This window comes from Diceros bicornis, chromosome 36 (assembly GCF_020826845.1).
Source record: "Diceros bicornis minor isolate mBicDic1 chromosome 36, mDicBic1.mat.cur, whole genome shotgun sequence".
Taxonomy (NCBI): domain Eukaryota; kingdom Metazoa; phylum Chordata; class Mammalia; order Perissodactyla; family Rhinocerotidae; genus Diceros; species Diceros bicornis.
The window spans coordinates 35,328,933-35,355,839 of NC_080775.1; the positions used below are offsets into that span (position 1 = coordinate 35,328,933).

The 26,907-nt window shown below is 39.6% G+C and overlaps 1 protein-coding gene and 1 long non-coding RNA gene across 6 annotated transcripts in view; both read left to right on the top strand.

The window, feature by feature from the left end:
• Positions 1-26,907, top strand: part of LOC131398865 (ral-GDS-related protein-like) — a 144,706-nt gene that overhangs the window by 24,568 nt on the left and 93,231 nt on the right. The window lies entirely within an intron of this gene.
• The window catches only part of LOC131398869 (uncharacterized), a 58,522-nt gene continuing 58,401 nt past the window's right edge, over positions 26,787-26,907 (top strand). The window contains exon 1 of the long non-coding RNA XR_009217018.1: positions 26,787-26,818. This is a non-coding gene — a long non-coding RNA (uncharacterized LOC131398869). The remainder of the gene's footprint in view (positions 26,819-26,907) is intronic.

Sequence of the window (26,907 nt, forward strand, 5' to 3'; positions counted from 1 at the left end):
TGGAGGATAAGGGGTAGGGCTAAAAATTCCAAGCTTCTAATGAGGGCTTGGTCTTTCTGGTGACCAGCCCCCATTTAAGAGCCCACCCAGAGTTGCCTCAATAGAACAAAAGATTCTCCTAGTGTTCTTATCACTTAGGAAATTACAAGAGTTTTAGGAGCTCTGTGTCAGGGAATGGGTCAAAGACAAATATTAGAACAAGAGATGCTCTTAGTGTTCTTATTGTTTAGGAAAGTAAAAGGTTTTCAGTAGCTCTGTGCCAGGAATTGGAGGCAGACACCAATAAATATATTTTCTATTATTTCAGAACCCATAAGTGGAAATTCTAGATCATATGGTAATTCTATTTTTAATTTTTGAAGGAACTGCCATACTGTTTTCCAGTTTTATATTCTCACCATCAAAGTATAAGGGTTCCAATTTCTCAACATCCTTACCAACGCATGTTATTTTCTTATTTTGTGATAGTAACTATCCTAATGGGTGTGAAGAGGTATCTCATTGTGGTTTTATTTTTGCATTTTCCTGATACTTTGTGATGTTGAGCATCTTTTCATGTGTTTATTGGCCATTTTATATCTTCTTTGGAGAAATGTGTATTCAAGTCCTTTGTGCATTTTTAAATTGGTTTTTTTTTTATTGTTGAGTTGTAGGAGTTCTTTATATATTCTAGTTATTAATCCCTTATCAGATATGTGATTTGCAAATATTTTCAGCCATTCTGTGTGTTGCCTTTTTACTTTGTTGATTTTATCTTGTGATACAGAAAACCTTTGCATTTTAATGAAGTCCAATTTGTTTTTTTGTTGTTGCTTATGTCTTTGGTGTCATATTGAAGAAATCATTGTTGGCAATGGCATTTGGACCCAATGACATGCAGCTTTTTCTCTGTGTTTTCTTCTAAAGATTTTATAGCTTCAACTGTAACATTTATATCTTTGATCCATTTTGAGTTAATTTTTAGATATCGTGTGAGATAAGGGTCCAACCTCATTCTTTTGCATGTGGGTATCCAGTTTTCCCAGCACCATTTGTTGAAAAACTTATCCTTTCTCCAATGAATAGTCTTTGCACTCTTGTCAAAAATCATTTGACCGTATATGTAAAAGTTTATTTCAGGGCTCTGTATACTACTTCGTTAGTATATTGTGTTTATTTATGCGAGTACTACACTGTTTTGATTACTTTGTAGTAAGTTTTGAAATCAGAAAGTGCGAGTTCTCCAAATTTGTTCCTCTTTTTCTAGATTGTTTTGTCTATTCAGGGTCCCTTGAGAGTCCATATGAATTTTAGGATAGATTTTTCTATTTTTGTAAAAAACATCATTGGAATTTTTACCTCCTTGTGTAAGTTGATTCTTAAGTATTTTACTCTTTCTGATGCTATTGTAAATAAAAATATAATGATTGTAAATTTCTTTTTCAGATTACTTATTATTAATGTATAGAAGAACAACTAATTTTTTCATGTTTATTTTGTGTTCCACTAGTCTGCAGAATTTATTAGTTCTAACAATTTTTTTTGTGGAATTTTTAGGGGTTTCAACGAATAAGATATTATTTGTAAACAAATATAATATTACTTCTTCCTTTCCAATTTGGATGTTATTTCTTTTTTTAGCTAGATCTTCTAATATCATGTTGAATAGAAGTGGTGAATTTATGACAGTGTATTGTTCTGTTATGTATTTCACTTTTTTAAAAAGAGTGATAGGGCCGGCCCCGTGGCTCAGCGGTTAAGTGCGCGCGCTCCACTGCTGGCGGCCCGGGTTTGGATCCTGGGTGCGCGCCAACGCACCGCTTCTCCGGCCATGCTGAGGCCGCGTCCCACGTGCAGCGACTAGAGGGATGTGCGGCTATGACATACAACTATCTACTGGGTCTTTGGGGGGAAAAATAAATAAATAAAATTATAAAAAAAAAAGAGTGATAGTTGAGGCCACTTAGATAATCAAAAGTTGAGAAAATAAGGAACTGATATACTCTGTAAGCTTCAAATATTTTCAAGCATAAGATACAATAAGAACTAAAACTAACAAAATGGTAGAGGAGATAGAGATAAGAGGATGAAATTGCAAAATTGAATCTATGATAATATCACAATGGCTAGCGTTGTGGTGCCAAGAAGGTGGTGAAGTCAAAGAATTCGTAAAGATGATAATAAACAGACTGCAAAGAAAAAGACTAAAATTTTTATAGAGAGAATTTTACAGCGATATTACAGATAGAGAACAGGGAAGAGAAGTTCGATTAAGAGACAATCTGCTTCTTAAATTACTTCCACAGTAGAGAACAAAAAATCAATTAGCTGAAATACTTATTCCCCTCTATGACCCTATCTTTATCTGCAAAATCTCAGCCCTGGATCAATGTCACAATCCTCCTTTTCCATACTTGGGGAACAGAGCAATTAAGCTCATCTGAAACCTCAACTGCCCAGCCTGTGAAATAAGGCCGGCCATCCATTCTCACAGAGAAGCCAACTGGAGGTAGGATTTTTGCTTCTGAATTCAGCTGAACATCTTCAAAGAATTGTATCTGGCCTTCCTTATCCAGGGCTATCAGTGAAGGGCTGGCTGGCTTTCAGAGAAGAGCAATTCACAGTCAGCTGAGACATTTTCTGGTGAGCTCTCCAGAGAAGGCTGCGGGGCTTGACAGTAAGAGTTGATTTCTATACAGGTTATAATTTTTATTTATTCAGAGATTAATAAAGAAATTTACATGGTAAGTATTACTTGTTATCAAGAACCAATATTGTCTATTCTCTGGTCAGTTATGCAAAATCCTCCTCTCAGGGTCCACTCATGGACAAAGCCCAGATTTAATCTCCAACTGTCTGCCAGGCACTCTGTGGTCCGTGGGAAGCCCTCAGGTTGGCAGCCTCTTCCCTTGTGTCCTGTGCTGGTGTTTAATCTTCCATCTCTTCAGGGTGCAACTAGACAGAGGCCTATCAGATCCTCAAGGGACTTGACATTGGAGAAATATACTTTTCATTATCTTTAGATTTCTACACTTTTCAAAAAGACTTTCAGCATTTCCAGTAATTGTGCAGCAGTTTACCCAACACTAAGGTTCTCACTATTGAAAATTAAAATAAATAAATTTTGTAAAGCAAAAAAATGATCTTTGCAATTTTGTACAGAATCTATGTAATGGGTGCATCCTTATAAATGGAGGAAAGATAACAAATTTAACTATTTTGGTTAGTTAACACAGTAAGTAATATACTTTATATATTATCAATTTTGAGATTATTTGTATTTAAAAATACTGCTTCAAACCCCTAAATCATTGTAAGTGGTAGAGTCTGCCATCTGCTTTGGCTGAACAGTTATATACAACAAGTCAGCCAAAATTCCTCCATTCCTGTATAATCTTATATATGGGTGGTAATGGTTAGTTCTTATAGATTGTTCGAACATGTGCATATCACAAAACACAAGTGGCCATTAAAAATTAAAATATTCACCAAATACAAGGTTATCTGATTCCCAGAAAAAGAAAATATTACTGTAACATTAAGGCTAAAACTGTCAAAAAGGAAGCCAAGATACACTCAAGTCAAGCTTTTGCTGAAAAGTTAATTGTCTCATCTTTGAAAATTTATCATGTTTATTATGTAAGCAAGATACTTTCAGAGCTTAGAATATAGAAAGTCATTGTTGGTAAGTCAACATTGTGATCATTTATTTTGTAAATGTTAATGTGAGAGATGTAATTCATTTTCTACTATATTAGGATTATCAAGTTCCGCTAAATCTAAGGCCACGTTACTGGCAAGTTGGGATACCTCTAGACATCTGAAAAATATGAGTCCTACACAGAAGCTTATACATTCTCTATTCATCAGGTTCTAAATTCTAAAACCTTCTAAGGTTTTGGAACAAACCAATGGCATTCCAAATTGACAGTAGGGCATACATGATCCTATAGGAAGAGAAATTCAGATTTTGTTTTTTTTTAAATTTTATTTATTTATTCATTTTTCCCCCAAAGCCCAAGTAGATAGTTGTATATCATAGCTGCACATCCTTCCAGTTGCTGCATGTGGGAAGCAGCATCAGCATGGCCGGACACGTGGTGTGTCGGTGTGCACCTGGGATCAGAACCTGGGCCACCAGCAGCAGAACATGTGCACTTAACTGCTAAGACACGGGGCCGGCCCAAAAATCCAGATTTTAAATAGAGGAGCTTGTGCACAAAAATAAAGTACGTATTCAAGTCTGAAAGGGGATTTCAAGAAGGAAGGGACCCTCAGAACATGTGGTAAGTGGTAAATAACTTACCAAGGGCTCTCTAAAGGAGAACATATTGTGAACAAAACAGCTTCACAGGCAGAGAGCTAAAATGGCATCTCTGGAACCCTTAAAATGAAACAGACGCTCAACTATTTTTTCCTAAAACTTAAAATGCGTCTTATCCTCCAAACAAATACCACCTCCCTGCCTTGCGGCTTACCTGGGCATGGTGACGTGTTGGAATCATTTCTTTAATTCCCTGGCTCTTAAACTTGATGGGCACCAGAAGCACTGGGAGGCCTTGTTGAAACCCAGATTGCCAGGCCCCACCCCAGAGTTTCCAGTTCAGCAGGTCTGCAGCAGCACCTGAGAATTTGCATTTCTACCCAGTTCCCAGGTGATGCTAATGCTGCTGGTCCAGGGACCCCACTTTGAGAACCACAGCCTAACTTACACCCTATATATGGTTACCAAATCCATTATTTCATCCTTTGGTTGCTACTTTTCATTTATCACATCAACACCTTAGCTCTGAATCTCCTCACCTAGTAATGGGAATACTTGGAGAGTTTCACAGCTGGTTCTCCTTTCCGGCTCAGTTCTCCCTCTTCCTCTCAATACTACATTCTCTTGCCAGGTAATTGTTCCTTAAACATCAGTTCATCATAGTTCTTCCTTGCTCAAAAACTCATGGCTAGGGGCCAGCCCCGTGGCGTAGCAGTTAAGTGCTCACGCTCTGCTGCTGGCAGCCCAGGTTCGGATCCCAGGTGCACACCAATGCACCGCTTGTCAGGCCATGCTGTGGCGGCGTCCCATATAAAATGGAGGAAGATAGGCACAGATGTTAACCCAGGGTCAGTCTTCCTCAGTAAAAAGAGGAGGATTGGCCATAGATGTTAGCTCAGGGATGATCTTCCTAACCAAAAAAAGAAAAAATTCATGGCTCTTATGGTGAGCACAAGACATTTTAAATTCTCTACTTGGCTCATAAGGTCTTTAATAGCCTTACTTGAATAGTAAAATGTGGACACCCTGTTCCCTACCTATCTACTATAAAGGAGTATGTGAGGATTACATAAGATACAGTCAGTTTTCATTATGCACAGTGTGACATTCTATAAATTCACTGTGAACACTGAATCAGTGAATATGCTCCTACGGGAACACTGCTCCTACGGGAAATGCAGGGTTAGGTTCCTGCAAGCTTTAGTCACATTTTCTTCAACTGATCAATACATAACTTTGTTTTCTGTGTTTCTCTTTAAAGTCACCTTATTTAATATATATTGTTGATATATTAACATTGAACTCACACCAACAGCACTGTAACTCGTGACTGAAAGAAGCTTGTCTAACACACATACTTTCTCTGTAAAGGCACGTCACAGCCTCTTGCTCTGAGGAACACCAGGCAGCATTGCAGCACTACACATGGGGGACATATTAAACAGCAAAGTCACCAACACAACGCACAAAAAGATAAGAAATGGGGCACTAAATAGACTGCAAGAAGGACACTTGTTTACAGTATGGGCTGAAACAAGAGGGCAGAGCGTCACCTTGTTCCCCTCAGCTGGGACATGCACGTCGAGTGAATCAAATTTTTCAACACATTGTGCATATCTACAAATGGACATGAAAGCCCTGAGAGTGTTGATTTGGGGGCTGCCAGTTCATTTTAGCTAATGGGCAAGTGTGCAAACCCGGAATCCACAAATAATGAGGATCAACTATATTATGAAAGCATCTTTTCAAAACCAGAGTATTGCTCAGAAATAAGAGCAATTATGATAACATAACAGCTAACATTTAAGTGCCTACTATGTGCCAGGAGCTCTTCTAAGCACTTTATATTAGTTAATGCATTTCAATCTCACTAAAACCCTATGAGACAGGAGTTAGCAGTAGCCCCATTTTATAGATGAGGAAACTAACGCTCAGAGAGTAAATATTTTGCACAGATTCCCCAGTTAAAAGTGGAATAACTGGGATTGGTGCCCAGACAAACTAGTCCAAAGCCCACAACCTCAACTACTATGGTAGGAATGTGAGCGAATTTTCTACCACTCCCCAAAAAGCCCCTTCTGCTCCACCAAGTGTGGTCTCCCACATACTTATTCACTCATCAAACATTTTCTGAGTGCCCCAAATGTGTCAGGTACTGTGTTTAGATACTGGAGGGACAAATAGAATGTCAATGCAAATAATCTATAACCAATATATAAATCAAAATTGGGTTGAGTTTATTATGAGCCAACCTTTGAGAACCATATAACCCGGGGGAGTCCTTTCATGAAGAATGGGAGCACTCCAAAGAAGTGGGGTGTACAGAGTGCTTATATACCATCAAAGAGCATGTACCACATGTGATTGCAATGTCTCTTTTACAATAGCCACGACATTGACCTGTTGGCACGTTGATTGATGGACACAGTGGGTATCAGGTCTGCTGTCTCCATGGGCGTGGCTGTTGTCTCAAGTTGGGTGGTCACAAGATGAGCACAGCAATCAAATCCTAGCCTAGGGAGAAATGCTTATCCTTAAGGAAATGCCAATGTGGGGGAAGTTGCATTTACATCTTAAGGGCATTGTTCTTGTCTTTGGGACATGTTAATTGCTTAAAGTGGGTATATAATGGATGAACAGAGGCTACAGGCCCCTTTTGGAAAAAAAAATGGTCAAGCCCAAATAGTTTTACACCAAATTGTTTCCTCATGTGCTCCAATATATCCTATCACTGGCCATTTATTTATCATTTTCCCCCTTTTGATGTATAATCTTTCAACAGAAAGCATTGATGATCAAAATATTGTCCCTCAGAGCCAGGGTGGTTCCTGCATGCCCTGGGTCTATCAGGTCCCTCAGTGCCAGGCTTTTATCTCGTCTATTTGCCCAGTTGTTCACGTTGGGTGGAATTAGTTGGATATTGTAGACAAGCAAAGAGGTATATATATATATATATATATATATATATATAAACAGAGGAAGCATTTCATGGGTTTTGGATTAATTTTAGGTTGTTGCACAAACATTGTATATGCACTTCTTTTAATATTTTTTATATTTTATATTATATTTATTTTTATTTTATATTAAAAAATATATTTTTAAATATATATAGCCCCTTATGTTACATTGTGCACAATTATATAATAAGTACGGTAACAATGATAATAATTAAACATTTTTTTAAAAGATTAGTTTAAAATGGACAATATCCAGAAAAGGATATTTGTCCAGGGTTATAAGATTGATTGGCCATCTCAAGTCACTGAGCCACCATTACTCTAGTTTGCATGCCAGTCTTACAACACTAAGTAAAGAAAAAAATAATCAGTTTGAATATTATGATTAGTACAAGAATTCCAAGAAGTAATAGAAATAGGAATTGCAATCCAGTTCAAAAAAGGGAACCAATACCAGGAGGGAGCCAACCAAACAAATCAAGGCTGGGTATAGGATCGCTTAAAGCATTCACCTGTTTTTTCATGTGCTTTAGTAGAGATGACACATTGGAAGACTCGTCAGGTATAAACATACAGCATTCAGTTTGAATGATCGCACGTGTACCACCTTGGGTTGCTGTAAGAATATCTAAGGCCATTCTATTTTGAAGGACGGCTTTTCTCGTTAAAGACATTTCAGTATTTAAGAAAGCTATTCTTGCCTGACTATCGTTAAGGGCTTGTTGAGTAAATTTTGTCAGAGCCTCTATATGTGATATGACGTCTTCCAGCCCCAAGGAAGGAGCAAATATAGCTGCTAGGTGGTCATACCAGTGGAACACTGAACGAGCCCATCTGGCCTTAAGGAAAGGCAGATTAGCCACAGATATTAGCTCTGGTCGAATCTTTCCCTGTATCCAAGAGAAGCCAAGAGTGCAGCGCCCTAGCCATCCTGGTGGCAGCCAAGGCTAGAGATTTGTTCCACATAACCATTGAGTTCCATTAGGAGCCATCCAATAGATGCCTGGTCTTCGAGACCAGTCTGTTCCAAACCAATCACTTTTTTTATGTATAATAGTATTCTGACATTACTCGGGGGATATCCAACCCATCTTTAGAGTGTAATTTGGTAGATTTTGTTTGGAATGATTTCTCTGTTCCCAACATAAAGGTGCTGGTATGTTTAAAGATCCATGGCTAGGAGTAAGCCAAACATACCCATCCAAATTTGTGTGAAACCTTCCATAGTTTTTACTGTAATGTCTGGTTTCTTTTGTTTATCTGCAATTTGTTCGGATAATTGGATGGTTTGAGTAACAGAAAAAGAATAACCGTGTCCTGTATTATTAATAGTATGGGCTATTGACCATGTTTCAGGATCATAATTAGTAATATCAGATGAACTGTGAACATTAGAACTAGATCTTTCTATCACAATAAATTGCTTTAGAGCTTTCCAATCTGTGCCTTGAAAGGGAAAGACCCACCAAGGCAACCCAGAGGTGTTAGAAAGCGGAAGTTGGCCACATAGCCAACAATTGGACTGATTTTTGTGAGTAGCAAAGAAATGTGCCCATTGCAGAAAAACATTGCCATCAGAGGTCCATTCAGATGTAGACTGGAAAAACAAAGCATTAGGGAAACCTTGAATGGCATTTTTTTTTTGTAATCAACAAAAGGTTTTGTAATTAGGTTATGATCTATCTTATAAAGTTGAAGGGTAAAGCATTGGTGTAGGAAAATGGTAAGGCAATCTAGAAATTGATTATTTTAGCAATTACATAAAGCTTAAACACTACAAGGGTTTAAATGAGGAGATATAAGGTTAGGAATACGGGCCTGGTCCAGAGTCTCGGGACAGCTGTCTTCAACAGATGTCATCTTCTTCTCATCATGGTTTGGAGATATTCGTCTTGGTCAGTCGAAGTTGGGTGTCAGAGACTGGAGTTGAAGTCCATTCAGGAGGAGAAGACTATGTTAAATGAGAAATGTGAATCCATGAGTCTACGCCTTTTAATTTTGCAGCACATGGATTGGTTAAAAGCACCTGACATGGTCCTTTCCAACGGGGCTGTAAAGAGTCCTTTATCATGTGTCTTTTCCAATAAAGAAAATCTCCAGGTTGTAATCCATGATCCTTAAGGTCTTCGTCTCCCGGGAGCTTACTGTGAAAAGAATTAGCTACCAGTTTCTCATTTCTTTTAAGACCCTCAATGAGACCTTGACAATAATGTAAAATATCTCCTTTAAGTAAAGTTGGTTCATACATTTCTTCATCTAATTGCATAGGTTGTCCAGTTATTATTTCGAAAGGAGACAGTCGATATTTACCAAATGATGTAGATCTAAGACTAAGGAGCACTAACGGAAGACCTTTTGGCCATGAGAGATTAAATGCTTCTGAAAGCTTTGCCAATTGAAGTTTGATCCTGCTATTAGTTCTTTCCACCAATCCTGAGGATTGGGGATGGTAAACACAGTGGAAATGCTGCATTATTGGCCAAATATTACAAATAGATTTAATTATTTGTCCGGTGAAATGAGTTCCCTTGTCACTATGTAACTCGGTAGGAATTCCTCAAGCAGGAATTATTCTCTCTAACAGTAATTTACCTACTGTTAGAGCCGTTGCTCTTCTGCAAGGAAGGGCCTCAACCCAATGTGAGAACATACAGATCATTACCACGATGTATTTATATCCTTGAGGTGGTGGCATTTAGACAAAGTCCAATTGCCATACCTCAAAGGGTCCCTTAGGAAGGGGAAAGTGACCTTGTGACCCATGAAGTGGTTTCCCTGGATTCTACTTTGGGCATATAACACAACGAATATAAGTTGTATGGGCCACTGTGGGAGAAAGTTTCCAAAAGTATTGTTTTCCCCATAAAATCATCTTTTCAGGTGCCCAGTGGGTTAGTTGGTGTATATGTTGGAGCAGGGGCAATTGTGCTCCAACAGGTACTATGGGTTTCCTATTGGGCCCAAACCACATCTGTGAGGGGAGTCTAAAATTCCCCCTTTTGACTGCCATATCTGTTTTTCTTCTTCCGTGGCCACTTCTTGGGCCTGTAGAAGGAAGTCTTTTCCTGGGTTAGTAGAGTTACTAGGAAGCAGCAGGCATTCTCGAGGCTGGGTAGGGCAAGACTTCAAGGCTGCTTGTTTAGCAGCTGCATCAGCAAGCCGTTTTCCTTTAGCTTCCAAAGTATCAGATTTGGAATGCCCTAGTATTTTAATAATCGCTAGTTGTCTCGGCAGCTGTATAGAATGTAATAATTCTGCAACCTGTTTCTCCGTCTTTATAGGCTGATCTGAAGAGGTTAAAAACCCTCGTTGTTTCCACAGCATTCCAAAGTCATGTGCTACTCCGAAAGCATAACGGCTGTCAGTGTCGATATTTGCTACCTGGTCTCTGGCCAATTGACAAGCTCGAGTTAAAGCAATTGACTCGCCTTGCTGTGCTGACTTTATCTCTGGTAAATTACGTCTACTGAGGACGTTACTGCATATCCAGCCCGATAACACCCTTGTTCATCCTTTGAGTAAGATCCATCTGTAAACCAAATTAGATCAGCATTATCAATGGGAGTTTCTTGTAAATCATTCCTAGGAGTAAGTAGGTAATTAGTTAATAAATGTAGTCATGGGCGTCTTCTTCTTGTGATGCTGGAAGTAAAGTTGCAGGGTTAAGATTATTACACCGGGCTAAGGTAATATTAGGAGCAGAGAGCAACAGAGCTTCATAGGAGGCTAGTCAGCTGACAGAGTAATGCTGAGTGTGATGAGATTTTAGGAGAGATTAGACTGAGTGAGGAACATAGATAGTCAAAGGAGATCCCATCACTATTTCTTCAGTGGTCTTGCATAAGAGCGCTGCTGCTGAAATGGCTCTCATACAAGGCGGAAGCCCTTTTGCCACTGAGTCTAACTGCTGACTATAATACCCTATAGGTAGATGTCGACCTCCGTGTTTTTGAGTTAAGATACCTAAGACATTTCCTTTATCTTCATGTACGAAGAGGAAAAATGGCAAGCTGTAATTAGGATGTCCTAAGGCTGGTGCTTGGGCCAAAACAGACTTAAAGGTAGTTACTGCCTTCTCTCCTTCTGGTGTCCATTCAATTACATCAGGCTGGTCAGACTTTAGTAATGTATATAAGGGCTGGGCAATAAGTGAAAAGTTAGGTACTCAGTTCCTGCAATATCCAGTTAGTCCTAGGAATCCTCAACTGTTTCTTTGTCTTAGGGAGAGAAAAAGCCAGGATTCCTTTAATCCTTTCAAAATCAATCAATCAACAGTCCATCCTTAGATATCAAGTGTCCTAGATATTTTACAACAGGCAGGCAAAAATGCAATTTGTCCTTGGACACTTTATGCCCCTTAGATGCTAGCTGTTGCAACAGATAAATTGTGTCCTTCTCAGAATCCAACTTAGTGTTTGAACACAAGAGAAATCATCCACATATTGAATTAAAGTGGAGTCATTAGGGAATTCTATATTCACTAAATCAGCCTGGCGTATCCGGGAAAAATAAGTGGGCATCTCAGTATAGCCCTGTGGCATAACTGTCCAGGTATCCTGACGATCTTCCCACGTGAAGGCAAAAAGATATTGACTATTATTTTCTACGGGAATGTTGAAGAAGGCACTGCATAAATCAGTGACTGAGAAATAGCAGCTGTTAGTTGGAATGGCCGAGAGCAAAGTGTGTGGGTTAGGAAACACAGGATGTCGGGGAATCACGATGTTATTTATAGCTCTCGGATCTTGAACAAATCTCCAGCGTTTCCCATTTGGCTTTTTACAGGCAACATAGGTGTATTACAGGGACTAGTACAAGAAATTATAAGTCTCTTTTCAAGAAATCCTGAATGATAGGGTTTATCCCATTTAATGCCTCTGGTCTAAGTGGATATTACCGAATATTAGATAGAGGCTTAGGGTTGTCAACAGTCACCTTAATAGGAGTGGCTGATTTAATTTTCCCAATATCTGAAGAGGATGATGACCATAATTCTCTAGGCACTTGTAATAACAGGTCATCAATTTTCTCTTTTATTTGAGTCATTGATTTCACAATCATCAACCTTTCAGCAATTACAGTCTGGTCAGCATCCCGATTTTCTGAATCTAGAATCATTTTGCCCTTTCGTGAAAAGGCAATATGGACGTTGTATGGTTCTAGAAGATCTCGTCCAATCAAATGAATTGGAGCACATTTAACCAGGAGAAACACATTTTTACTGTGATGGTTCTTAATTGAAAAATTATTGGTTCTGATTTAAAAACCTACATTGGAAAATTCGAAACCTCTACCATTTCAACTGCCCGTTTACTCCGAGGGAGAGGGCAATGAATAAGGGTAGGGTTGAGGACAGATAAGGTAGCCCCGGTATCTACAAGGACCTTTAAAGTTTCTCCTCCATTATTTATCTAATTTCCCCTAAGGCATTTGTGAGGAGGAGGGGAAATGCCCTCTCGTAATCCTTGGAGCAGCCCTATTCCTGTGTTTTGTTGTCACCCCCTAAATCCCATTTGAGTTTATGGCAGTCTTGTTTGAAATGACCGGGATTTTTGCAATAGTAACAAACACGGTGATTTCGTTTCTGGTCAGATTTTAAAAGGATGGCGTTTGTTGGGCCACTAAGCTGTTGTAGCTGTATACTCATAACCTCAGTGGCCTTTTTTTTTTTGCTGGAGGGTTTTAAAGATTTTATTTATTTATTTTTTCCCTCCAAAGCCCCAGTAGATAGTTTATGTCATAGCTGCACATCCTTCCAGTTGCTGTATGTGGGATGCATCCCCAGCATGTTCCGGAGAAGTGGTGCGCGCCTGGGATCCGAACCCGGGCTGCCAGCAGCGGAGCGCGTGCCCTTAACCTCTAAGCCACGGGGCCAGCCCTCTGGAGGGTTTTAGATAGTTTATCTGTAATAGTGACAAGAGCACTAGTGTGCATTAAAGTCCAATCCAGTTCATGTCTCTTAACTAATTTTGCTAATTCCTCATCTAATCCTTCCAAGGAAATTGAATTGAAAATTGAATCATTTTAATGATCCTCAAAACATTCGGGAGCCGCCCAGAGTGCTGTTTGAAGGCTCTCTCAAGCCTTTCGAAATAATCAAAGATAGAGTCCTCGGGTCTGTGCTTACATTGATGGACTTTAGCCCAATCTATCCTCCTGGGAAAAACTACTGGAATGGCTTTGTGTAAGTTTCGAGCAATATTCCTACACTCCTTAAGGTGGTGAGCCTCATGCTTATGGAAATCCTCCAGGGGGTCTCTCCAATCTGCCCCTTTTATCCATTCATTTGCTTTGTTCTCAAACACCAGCAAATGCACATGCTGATATAAATCTAAATATCTTGTGCATATGTTCTAACAATAAAATCAAATTCTTGAGCAAACTCTAAAGGATCTTGCAAAGGGCCTGGGAAGTCCTTCGTCAAATTCTTAAATTCAGTTCTAGTCCAAGGAGTATACACAGAGCAGGCTCACCTCACCCAGTAACAGTTTTCTCCTTAAAGACAGCCACTATAACTTTAGGACTTTCAGTATCTGCTCCCTGAGAGTTACTTCTTGTTTTCTCTAGGGGTGGAGGAGGAGGGGAAGGTGAAGGAGGAGGAGGAGGTGAAGGAGGAGGAGAAGGTGACGGAGGAGGAGTAGGTGAGGGAGGAGGAGGAGAGGAAGGAGGAGGAGGTGTGGGAGGAGAGAGAGGAGGAGGAGGTGAGGGAGGAGGAGGAGGTGAGGGAGGAGGAGGAGGTGAGGGAGGAGGAGGAGGAGAGGGAGGAGGAGGAGGTGAGGGAGGAGGAGGAGGTGAGGGAGGAGGAGGTGAAGTGGATAGGTCAGGGTACGGAAGCTCAGAAAGGAAAGGATACACGGGTGCTGAGGGAGAAGGAGATGAGCTCTGAGGTGCTGAAAGCAGCGGTGGTGGAGGAGGTAGAGGAGGTGAAGGGGGTGGACAGCTTCTGACTTCTTATCTCTCTTTAATTCAGAAATATTCTCAGTCAGTTTATGGTTAGTCTCCTGTAAAGAGGTCATTTTATCATTATTACACTTTGAAGCCTCTAAATGCCAATCGTAATAATCTTCCCCTTCTTTTGTTTTGGTTTTATCGCCGGCTTTTTCAACATGGGCGTGCAAATACAGTAGTTTTCAGAGGTCAAACGTTCCCCATTTTGGCCATTTACGACCTAAGTCATCCTTAGTTAACCTTTCCCATTTAGTTAAATACTTGCAAGCATTGTTTCCGTCTGCATTATACGGGAAACCAGCGGGAGTCCCCGTCGGGGGTTGTCCATCTGGAAGCCGGCAGGCTTTTGAAGCACGGTTTCCCATTTTTAGTTCTGTTTGTTCGTTTGTTTTTTCTAAAGTCTGAACAACTTCTTGAACTGTGTAGTGGGTCACAAGTGTGCTGCTTTGAGTGTTATTCCCTAAAGGAATGTCGTAATGACTGTCTTATTTGTCTAGGTTTCTCCCGCTGGCAGTCTAGGACCACTGTGGCGGTTCGGAGCGCGGGTGACCAACCCTCATGTGCGCATCCCCGGACGAAGCTATAATTAATTAACGTGAATGATAACGGAATGCCTTATAGGACGGCTACACATCGTGAGGTTCACCTCTGACACGCCTACTGAGGTTTTTCAGTCACCTGTAAAACGCCTTTTCAGCCGGGAGGAGCCATGTCTCTTTTCTTCATAGCTGAACAAGATCAGACTCTCATTTCTCTATCAAGCAGTTTTGTTCAGACCTTATAAACATAATTCTTTCCAATTTTAAAGCCAAATTAAAAGGACAACCAACCCAGTTTACTCCAAGCTTCCCCTAAAGTTCCTTGGCCTGGGAAATTCCCCCTAGGTTTTTCTCCACCTAGGAAATGTACTGGTACCCTTCAAAGCCTCTAGTCTTAATATCTTAAAACAGCTCAAATAAACTCTTGGACTATCAACTTAAAATAAAGAGGTCCAGGATTCAGGAGAACTCACCAGGGTCACCTGAAGAATGCAGTGATCCGGGTGGGGCTCAAAGTGCCCCTGCGGTACCAACTGTCGGTTCAGTGTAGATTCCAGGTGGTATCCGGTGGGTTTCTCTGAGATCCTGCCGCAATTACACCAAGAAATGTCGATGCAAATAACCCATAACCAATCTATAAATCAAAACTGGGGTGAGTTTCTTACGAGCCAACCTTTGAAGACCATATAGCCTGGGAGAGTCCTTTCATGAAGAAATGGAGCACTCTGAAGAAGTGGGGTGTACACAGTGGTTATATACTATCAAAGAGCACGTATCACATGTGATTGCAATGTCCCTTTTACAATAGCCGTGACATTGACCTGTGAGCACCTCAATTGATGGACACAGTGGGTATCAGGTCTGCTGTCTCCATGGGCGTGGCTGTTGTCTCGAGTTGGGTGGTCACAGGATGAGCACAGCAATCAAATCCTAGCCTAGGGAGAAATGCTTATCCTTAAGGAAATGCCAATGTGGGAGAAGTTGCATTTACATCTTAAGGGCATTGTTCTTGTCTTTGGGACATGTTAACTGCTTAAAGTGGACGTACAATGGATGAACAGAGGCTACAGGCCCCATTTGGAAAAAAGTTATAAAAAATAGGTCAGGCCCAATTAGGTTTACACCAAATGGCTTCCTCATATGCTCCAATGTATCCCACTGCATGCCATTTATTTATCAAGAAGAAGGATAGTCTCAGCTTGAAGGAGCTCACTGTCTATGAGACATGAATAAAACAACAGTTATGGAAAAGCAGATAAGTACAGGGTCCCAGAGTGGGGACATCAAAAGGAGTCTCTAGATGGAGACCTCTCAGGAAAAGTGTCCAAGAGGAAGGAACATTTGATATGAGTTTAGATTAAGAAATAGGAATTAAGTTGATTAAACAAGGGGTAGGAGTGCAGTAGACACACATAAAAAAGGCAGATATAAAGGATGCTAAAGCTTTCAGAATATGGGGGTATTTTTAAGGCTGGAACAAAGCGAACATGTAGGAAACAGTGGGTGATGAGGCTAAAGATGAGGACAGCAAGGGAAAGCCTGCGTGTCCAGCTCAGGAGTCTGAATGTTCTCTCCAATGCTCTGAGCAGTCATTGAAAGAGTATAAGCAGATGTCACATTTAAACAAATTTAGATTCTAGAAGGTAACTCTGGAGGCATTGTGGAGGAAAGATTAGAAGAAATTAAGACTGGAAGTAAAGGGACCTGTTGGGAGATTAGGCAGTGATCCAGATAAGATAGGCCTTGGCTCAGGCGGGAGGTCTGCAGGTGGATTAGGCCAGGAAGTGGGAAGCAGTGCTGGGCTCCTGGAGGAGGAAACTGAGCTCCCTCTCAGTCACGGGAAGACTGTGCCTGTCATGGCCTCCCCACCCCCATGCCCAAATGCCATGTTCCTTTCTATGTCTGTACCTTTCCTCTCTTCCCCCATCTGAAATCCTCACACTTTCTTCCCTCCACCTGCCCAAAAGTGGTCCCTTTGAGCACTTGATGTAGTCCACCTCTCCTAAGAAGCTTTCCTTAATTACAATTTCTCGATAACATTCCCATTTTTTTTAGGTTCTCTAATACAACATACACTAAATACCTTGGCAGAATCAAGTGACATCTTGCAAACCATGTCATGTATGTGGAGGAGCTTGGAACCTTATAATTCTTTGTATTTCCTTCAATACCTACCACAAATACCTTGCACATATAGGTCATGCCTTTAGATTAGCTGCTTGAACCATTTGTCTTTCTCCGCAGGTCAACAGTGTTGACCAGAACAAATGAATTTTACACCTTCTCAAACTCAATAGAGCCAAGATGGAACTTCATTCCCCCCGCAAGCCTTACTGTCCTAGATAAAAGCAAAAACAACTTGTGACATCTAATTCTTTCTCCACATTCTGATCTCAAATTGCAACTGTTTTCCAGATGCTAACTGGTTTTCATTCTTAAAACTGACAGAAAATTTTCTCATTATTTCCTTTTCTTTCTTTTTTTGTGAGGAAGATCAGCCCTGAGCTAACTTCTGATGCCAACCTTCCTCTTTTTGCTGAGGGAGAATGGCCCTGGATTAACATCTGTGCCCATCTCCCTCTAATTTATATGGGATGTTACCACAGCATGGTTTGACAAGCGGTATGTCGGTGCGCACCAGGATCCGAACCTGTGAACCGGGGCTGTCACAGAGGAGCACGGGCACTTAACCGCTGTGCCACAGGGCTGGCCCCTCTCTTTATTTCTAAAGCTGAAATGTCTCAATCGTTCTCTGGGCTAGTTGGAGTTTCTATAAAATGAAAATGTACATTCCAGAAAAATCCTTAACTTTCCAGAATAATCCATAATATATTATGGTAAACACCTTGGCAAAATGTCACTGATTTTCAATGTCAGTGCCTCCACAAGGGTATCCTTGCATTGTCTCCCCTCCCAACCACCTCTCACTGTGCCCCTCCCCAGGCTCATGGGCTCAAAGTGTTTACTGAGCACTAAGAATGATCAGAGTCTGAGGGAGACTTCAAGGATGACTAAGCCATGTTTTCTGACCCCAACCAGCTCTCTCCATCTCTCCTTTAACCTCTATTTTTCTTATTTTGGTTTCTACTTTAGTTGTTTACTTGTCTTGTGAATTGTTTTGTGGTTTATAATTACCATGTAAATTCATATTACTTTTTGCCTTAGAGTTTAGAAAGAACTTACATTAAACAAGGTTTTCTCCCAGCCCTTTGATGTGTCTAATATCTTCCAATGCAATTCAAGTGGCTTCTTGTTTTTACGTCTCCATCATTATTCCTTCAGAATTATGTTCACCCCACACTTTTGATCTGACCAATGCTGCTTTACTCTTTAAATTTTTCTATGCTGAGACACGTGAAGAATCCCTCAAGCACCATCAACTAGGCTACCCCACATTCCTCACATCTGTTTCCTTGATTTGTTCCTAAATAAAGATATTTCTCTTTTTTTGTGAGGAAGATCAGCCCTGAGCTAACATCCATGCTAATCCTCCTCTTTTTTTTTGCTGAGGAAGACCAGATCTGAGCTAACATCTATTGCCAATCCTCCTCCTTTTTTTTCCCCCAAAGCCCCACTAGATAGTTGTATGTCATAGTTGCACATCCTTCTAGGTGCTGTATGTGGCATGCAGCCTCAGCATGGCCAGAGAAGCGGTACGTCAGTGCGCGCCCGAGATCAGAACTCAGGCTGCAAGTAGTGCAACGTGCAAACTTAACCGCTAAGCCACAAGGCCGGCCAAAGATGTTTCTGAAACTAATAATAAATTGTACCAAGTGGTCATTGTATAAAAAGCACTGACACAGATACCTTATAGAGAACAAATGGAAAAGAATATTCAATTCCTCAGATAGGTTTGCAATCAAATGAGACATTGAGGGGACCAGGGGGCACTGATCAGAGCAGGATCCTAAGAGAAGAGTTTTAAGTCAATTTCAAATGAGGTTAAAACTGGAATGAGATAGTATTTTACCAGCTAGCTGAAATCATAAGCATTTTCCTGACCTTTGAGAGTTTATTTGCGTATAAACTGTACATGTGGGGTAAGAGAAGGCTTATATTGTTTAATTTCTTTTTATTATTCAGCACTTTGTAATAGATGTGGCTATTCACAATTAATAAATATCATAATGTGGAGAGACCCAACTTTCAACTGCTTGATATTATCAATTCTTACACAAAGCTAGAGTTTCAAAGATCAAATTTCATTCTAGTTACCTGTCAACTAGTCTATTTATATCGGAAAATTGCTGAGTTTTAGGAAAATACTTCAAAACACAAATTTTATATGTAATTTCAAAAGCAAAAAATTAGTTAAAAACTGGGTGGTAACCCGTTTTGCTACCATATATTAATCTTTAACATGGGAGCAAACATTTTTAGAGAATATAATTGATATTTGCCTATTTGTATATTGTAGAACGTTAAAGGAGTTACAGTTTTAATAGTATTTCAAATACCAGAGAATAAAAAACAGAATTGTTTCAGTTTTATGAAATAGTTTCTTAGACGTAGCAGATTTTCACAGCATATTACTTGAAAATAAAATAATCAGTTAGTGAGGTTTAAGCAATGTGGTTTTATTTTAAACTTGCTCATTCCATAAGAGCATCAATAAAAGCGCTTCAGGTGTAGCTGACGCTCTTTCCCTCCATATGAGCACCAGCTGCGTTTGCTTTAAGCATCAGACTCTCGGGCAGCACCATAGCCCTCAACTCCATTTAGTTGAGAAAAGGCTTTATGAGTCGTGTGTTTTTTCTAGGGGTATGGATCTCCCAGACTTATTAACTAGAGGGTGAGAGTAAGAGTCAGAACACATTCATTAAACTCCAGTGTGCTCAGGTGAGAGGGTAAGTACCTGAACTCACATCTGAAGAAGAACTTAGAGGATGCTTTCTGACTCTGCTTCATGCCTCTGACTAAGCAGTCCTGGACATCCCTGTTACGGCCACAGAATAACACAGGCAGCCTTGATGGACCAGAAATCCTCCTATGTCCATCATTTGTACAGAGCAAACTGGCTTAAGACCTCTTGTTTCCTGCTGCAGTGGTAATTTACAGACATACAGAACTGCCATCTAGTGACTAAGAAGAAAACAGCAAGGTGCTTTACATGGAAAATGAAATTGTAAGCGTTTTAAAAAAGAACAGTGAAGCACTAAAGTTGGTAAAGTTGACACAAAGTTGACACAATGTGGCACAACAAAGTTATAATAAAACTGAAAAATGTGTAGGAGAAGTAATCAGTTGTTCTCTATGCCTCTAAAATATGACTTGACATTTGACTCATAAACAGTATAGTTTAAATATAATAGGATAACTTTGGAAGTAAACTTCTCATCTCATCTCATCCAATGATGTTGGCAGGAGCCGGTATTAAATAGCCAGATGGTGAGTACCCATGTTGAAGTACCATTTTTATCACAGTGGAGAGAATAGAGGCATAAAACCCAACAGACTGATGTTCAGATCTTCCCTCTACCCTTGATCAATTTTGTAAACATGGTCTTTTTTATTTTTTTTTTGTGAGGAAGATCAGCCCTCTGCTAACTTCTGCCAATCCTCATCTTTTTTTGCTGAGAAAGACCGACCCTGGGCTAACATTCGTGCCCATCTTCCTCCACGTTATACGGGACGCCGCCACAGCATGTCTGGTCAAGCAGTGCATTGGCGCGTGCCCAGGATCAGAACTGGTGAACCCCAGGCTGACGCAGCAGAGTGCGTGTGCTTAACCGCTTGCGCCACAGGGCAGGCCCCTAAACATGGTTTTGTTTATCAGTTAAATATGAATTATAATAGTTACTTTAAAGGATTACTGTAAGAATTGCATGAGGTAATATATATCACTCCACAACCGGTGTGGAGTGATAGTTAATTCTCCCGCCCTGTCTCTCTTCTATGAAACATACACAAATCATCTAAGGAGAGAACTCGTCTATACAATAAACTTATGACAAAGAGTCAATGGCTCCAGAAGTAAGGGCCACCATTGTTGAGGGCTTAACCTCAACTGCTTCCAAATACTCTTAACTCTCAATTAATTTTATGTGCTTTCCGTCTTCCAGACACTTCACTGGCTACAAGGAAAGCAGAAGGTGTGAAATTTAAATTGATCTATTTCACCCTTGAATGTCCAAGCTGTAACATCAGGTGTTTTAAATCACCTAGTTCATCAGGTTTTCTGCTTATTACTATATATTTTACCATGGTTCACTGCCTGAGAAAAATAGAAATTCATTATAATTTTACTCACATGAATATATATCTTAACTATTACAGCTGGAATCTTAATATATAGAGCAATATTGTACATGTTTTGTCCTTGTTGATAGTACAGAATACTTTTGTCCAGGTTTTCTTTGGCATTATCTTATTTAATGAAGAACTCAGTAATATATGTCCTGGAGATAAAGATTTAGAAAAATCTAACATACTATCCTAGTTATGCCTCAAAAAAAATGCTATAAAATAATGAGAGGATATTTTGAAGGCACTATTTTTCCTAATTATTTCCAACTTTATGTCCCTTTAACTCTTTTTAATCATTCTGCATCTTATTTGCTATTGGCTAATCATCTCACAGTAATTAAATAGCCCTCAGCTGAGTCCACCATGCCTCTTCAAGTGCCCCAGGCTGATGTCACTCTCATAGTTGACAAAAAGAAGCTGGGAAAACCTGTTTTGTGGCACTATTCTTAAGGATATCTTTACTCTTACAATAATAAAGCTATATTTTTGAAAGGCACCAGTGGATTATAAAATCAAGTACTTGACCAATGTTGTATCCTCATTTTCCCTCCAGGGGGAGCACAACTTTCATGTGTAATGCAGGGCTGCTGCTTTATTGTTTTTTCCTTTCAAGATATTACTTGTAAAACATGTCGACGTAAATAATCTATAATCAATCCATAAATCAAATTGGGGTGAGTTTATTATGAACCAACTTTTGAGGACCATGGCCCAGGGCCTTCCTTCCCTAAAGAAGGAAGGGTACCAAAGAAGTGGAGTGTACAGAGCTGTTATATACCATCAAAGAGCATGTATCACATCAGATTGCAATGTCCCTTTCACAATAACCACAAGATCGCCCTGCCAGATTGCCCTGCCAGAATAGCTATTGATGGACACAGTGGGGAGGGCGTGGCTGGTGTCAGGTCTGTTGTCTGGAGCTGGGTGGTCACAGGATCAGTGCAGCAGTCAAATCCCAGCCTAGGGAGAAATGCTTATCCTTAAGGAAATGCCAAGGAGGGGGAAGTTGAATCCTTATATTAAGGGCATTTATTCTTCTCTTTGGGACATGGCAAAGCAGATACACAACGCAGGTGACAGGCCCTTCTGGAAAAACAAACCCAGGCCAAATTTGTTTTACCCCAAACGGCTTCCTCATATGTTCCAATATATCCTATTGCTTGCCATTTATTTGTCATTTTCTCCCTTTTGATCTATAATCTTTTGATAGAAAGCATTGAATGATCAAAATATTGTCCCTCGGCACCAGAGTGGTTGCTGCCTGCCCTGGGTCCCTCATGTCCCTCGGTGCCAGGCTTTTATCTCATTTATTTGCCCAATTGTCCACCTTGGGGGGAATTAATTGGATATAGTGGACAAGCAAAGAGGTATATATATATTAATAGAGGAAGCATTTCATGGGTTTTGGATTAATTTTAGGTTGTTGCACAAACATTGTATCTGTGCTTTTTATGAATCCTTATATTTACGCTATTCACAATTATAGAACAAGTACAGTAACAATGATAATAATTTAACATCTTTGAAAAGATTAGTGTAAAATGAGTTCTTAGGCATAGTCCCTATGAAAAAAGGAAGTTGGTCCAAGGTTATAAGATCAATCGACCACCTCAGCTTTCATTACTCTAGCTTACATGACAGTCTTACAGCACTGAGTATAGAAAACAGCAATTAGTTTAAACATTATGGCTAGTACAAGAATTCCAAGAAGTAATAGAAATAGGAATTGCAATGCAGATGGGAAAAGGGAACCAATACCAGAAGGGAGCCAACCGAACAACTCAAGACCGGGTGCAGGCTCGCTTCAGGCATTCACCTGCTTTTTCATGGGCTTTAGCAGAGACGACACATTATAAGACTCGTCAGGTATGAAAACACAGCATTGAGTTTGAATGATTGTACATGTACCACCTTGGGATGTAGTTAAAATATCTAAGGCCCTTCTATTTTGAAGGACAGTGTTTTTATTAAAGACATTTTAGTATTTAATAAGGCAATTCCTGCTTGACTGTCATTAAGGGCTTCTGTATGTGATGTGACACCATTTAGCCCTAAAAAAGGAACAAATATAGCTAGCTGCTCGGTGGTCATACCAGGGGAACACTGAATGAGCCCGTCTGGCCTTAAGCAGCGGCAGGTTGGCAGCAATTGTCACTGTGAATCCTTCGCTGCATTTAAGGGAAGATCGGGTGCAGAGTTTTAGCCATCAGGCCAGTAGTCAAGGCCAGAGATTTGTTCTATACAACCATTAAGTTCTATTAGGAGCCACCCGATAAATGCCTGGACTTTAAGACCAGTCTGTTCCAAATCAATCACTTTCCTTAAGTATGATAGTATTCTGAAAATCTTAAATGTAACAATTATAAAATAGGTATACAGTTTAAGCATAACAAAGGTTTAAATGAGTGGATGTAAAGTTGGGAATACAGTCCTGGTCTGGAGTCTTGGGACAGCTGTCTACAACTGATGTTGTCTTCTTCTCATCCTATTTTGGAGATATTTGCTCTCTTCCTATAAGGAGGAAGATACTAAACTTATTAGGCTTACTCAGTATGTTAAACTACATGGGAAGCATTGTCAGACAAGTGATGATAAACATGCTTAGGTGGTAGTTTGTGGGTAAATGTTATTGATATAGGCGTTTTAAAATTGTAAAAATTACTGAAATTCTGATCTGTCCTGGTTATCAGTCATAATTCTGGTTATTATTATTTTAAAGTGTCGTATGTCACAAAATTAACCAAATTTCTTTGTCAATTGCCATTTTGAGGTCTTGTTAGCAGACTTATTTCTTTGCTCTAATGCTTTTGCAAAATGTTTCAACTTCAGAAAAATTCATGGAAAGGACTGTGACAGTTACACTGGAGTACAGGCTTCTGATAAACTTGTTGATCATAAAACTGAACTGGGTAAGAAATTACAGAAATATGATGGAGAAACTGATGACTTCATGAGGCCACTAACAAAAAGATTGGGATCAAAAATGGATTACACAGGACTGAATGAACTGATAAGGATGATTATAATTTTTATGATTTTTTATTTGAAGTATTGTGGAATTTTTAATGTTTTGTTTTTTCAAATTTAAGGAAAACTTTTTCTCTTTTCTCCTGAGCTAGCTATGACTTATAGCAATTTGCTAAATGATACTTTTGTAAGCAATATTAAATATTTCTCTTTTTCTCTCTACCTGATCCCTCCAGAATTTAAAAACTCTTAGTAAGTAAGTATTGTTGTTTTCATGGCAATATAGTTATTCGCATAAGTTCAATAAGAATCTGTTCTCCTTATAACAGGACACAATTGGAAACACTGGTTATATTACCAAGGCTGTGACTGGAACATCATATTTGCGATGTAGCCATACAGTTTAGAGGAATGAAGATTGGACTTTATGGAATAAAGCCATGTGGAAATATTGGCCTGGTACCTTATGTTCAATGTTCCAAGCAGCATTTACTGGATAAGTAAAGAATGTCACTTATGTAGCAGGTACAAGGAACCTCGAAATATTTTGGGGGAATCTCGGAAGAGAGGAATTCACCCAAATGTGTAGGTATTGCAGGTGTGGGGAGAGAGGGAGAATCCCCCTATGCCCTTTTCCTTAAGGATTTTATGGCTGCCCAAATAATCAACAAGACAGGTTAGCAGGAGAAAATAATACCAAGTTTAATAACATGTATACATGGGAGAAAGCAGGGACACTGCGTTTCTCAACACAATAGCAGAAATTCTCGTTTTACATACCATATGGAGCTAATGACAAAGGAGGATGTTGGGGGTGGGGGGAGTCAGTTACAGGAGATTACCACTAAAGCACAGTAAACAAGAGTAAGGCTGTTATGCAGATTTAAGGCCTCACTTTTCACATTGATAAGTTTCTAGGAATGAGTTCATCCCCCCTCTTCCCAAATACAGAGAGGGAGATACCTTTACAAATGGAGATTTCCCTTATAAATGTAAATGTCTGTCTGGCAACTCCTTGCAGGGCCATACAAAGAGACAGTTCTGGAGACAGAACTTCTGATAAGATGGGCTTGTTGGTGCCTTTTCTATTGTAACATCTATTTTACAATATATTACAGCCATTAGATAGAAGATCTGTTCCAGGAAGGAGTTACTACGTCAAATTCTTTAGGCAGTTAGTGGGGGAGGTCAAATGTTCTCAGAGAAAACAACCAAGGTAAAGAGATAGATTTCAGGGTGGCCAAATCTTGATCTCTCACATTATGAACTACAGTCCCTAAATTAAGGGTCACTCTTTATGTTGTACAGTTCCATGGGTTTTGACACACATATAGTGACACGTAGCCACCATTATGTACAGAACAATCTCACCACCCTAAAAATCCTCTGAGCATCAGATTAGCTCTTAGTGGCTTTTTAAAATATTAACAGTTGTCAGAATGACGTAAATTTTTACGACGAAAAATGTTCCACAGGTGCTAAGTTTTGTTAGTCTCACTATTATGATCACTATTAGAAATAATGAAAAAAATGAACCCCTATATAAATAGCAAAAATCACAGAATTTTAAAGATAAAAAAGATCTGGAAGTTTAGGAAATCCTACATTCTTCAAGACCCTGCCCTCCAGTCTCTCAGCTTTCTGTGTCATTTATCTGCTGACTCCGCTGAGCAGAAAGAAAGAAATCGATAAAGAAAAACAAAGCAAAAAACAAATTTTGGTTCTAAGTAGTCCTCTTGAGCCCAAGTTAATCAAGCATGGATTCTTTTTTACTTCCTATTTGCATCAGGAACATAATTACTAGCTAGAGCCTAATTTGAGAATATTCATTAGAAATGAAAGATGTCATATTTAAGAACAGAATGGAATTCACTGAGGTTTTATTCTTGGGATATTTGTAGGATTAAGTCAGGACATGCTGCGAGAGTGATAAATAAGTTCTATATATTTTTCTTCTCCAAGACCATGGATTTCAGACACATTTTATACCCATGTACTTTGCAACAATGAAAAACAATTGAACACTGACCTTGAATATTTTGCCCTCAGATTCATTAGTCTTTGAAATATAAATTGAGCAATTTTATCTAGATGAGTGAAAGACTATGGAGACTTCTAGAATGTCACGTTAGGTCCTTTAGAAGTGAAGAATTGACTTTATAAAGCATTTCTATTCCTTCTCATACCTTGACAATACTGCTACTGTGACTCTGTTTTAAAGAGGATAATGGCAGGCTTTACTCTGATTTGCACCTTTTTGTTTTAAGTGCATTTACTTAACATTTCTCAGCCTCTTTAAAACTTTTATCATTAAGCTCAACCTTCATTTAAATCACCAGACCTATTTGATGAAGGCGACGTGAATATTTACTTGTAAACTCCTCAGAAATTACTGATTTAACCTTACTTCAGATGATCCATTGTAGAACTCAAACTGGATTTCCCAGGCCCCTCATAACGGCTCATAACTGTGTGTTTGTACATTTATCTGGGAAGATATTATCCAAGGGTAATTGTTCTTCCCAAATGCTTTCTTTACCTCAAACAGCAATACTTCCAAAGTTTTAATGAAAATGTGGCCAATTTGGTGAAAACCAAGTGACTTGTTTGTTTTAGCATGCCAATGAGATTAAGAAAATAAGTATTTTAACAATTGTTATTGATTACTAAAATCAGAAATTAAGAAAACAAACTTCTTTGTCCAAAGACATTTCTGCAAGTGAAATCATCGGAAAAACAGACAGCTAGCCTCCCGTTTTAACCACTCAATCAAAAGAAATGTAATATGGTGGGCAAACATGTGAGCGTTGTCACCTGCACGAGTCCCCAAAGCTGTGTCCCCATCACGGCCACAGATCAGGGGAAGGAGCCAGCAGAGGGGAGACAGCTGTGCCCTCAGCGTCCTTCCTTCCTAGGTCAGAACTCAGTCCCAGTTGCTCGCTGTCTAGTCTTCTGGGGAAGCAGAGAATTCTTCTGGGGACACGACACGACACATCAGGTGTTA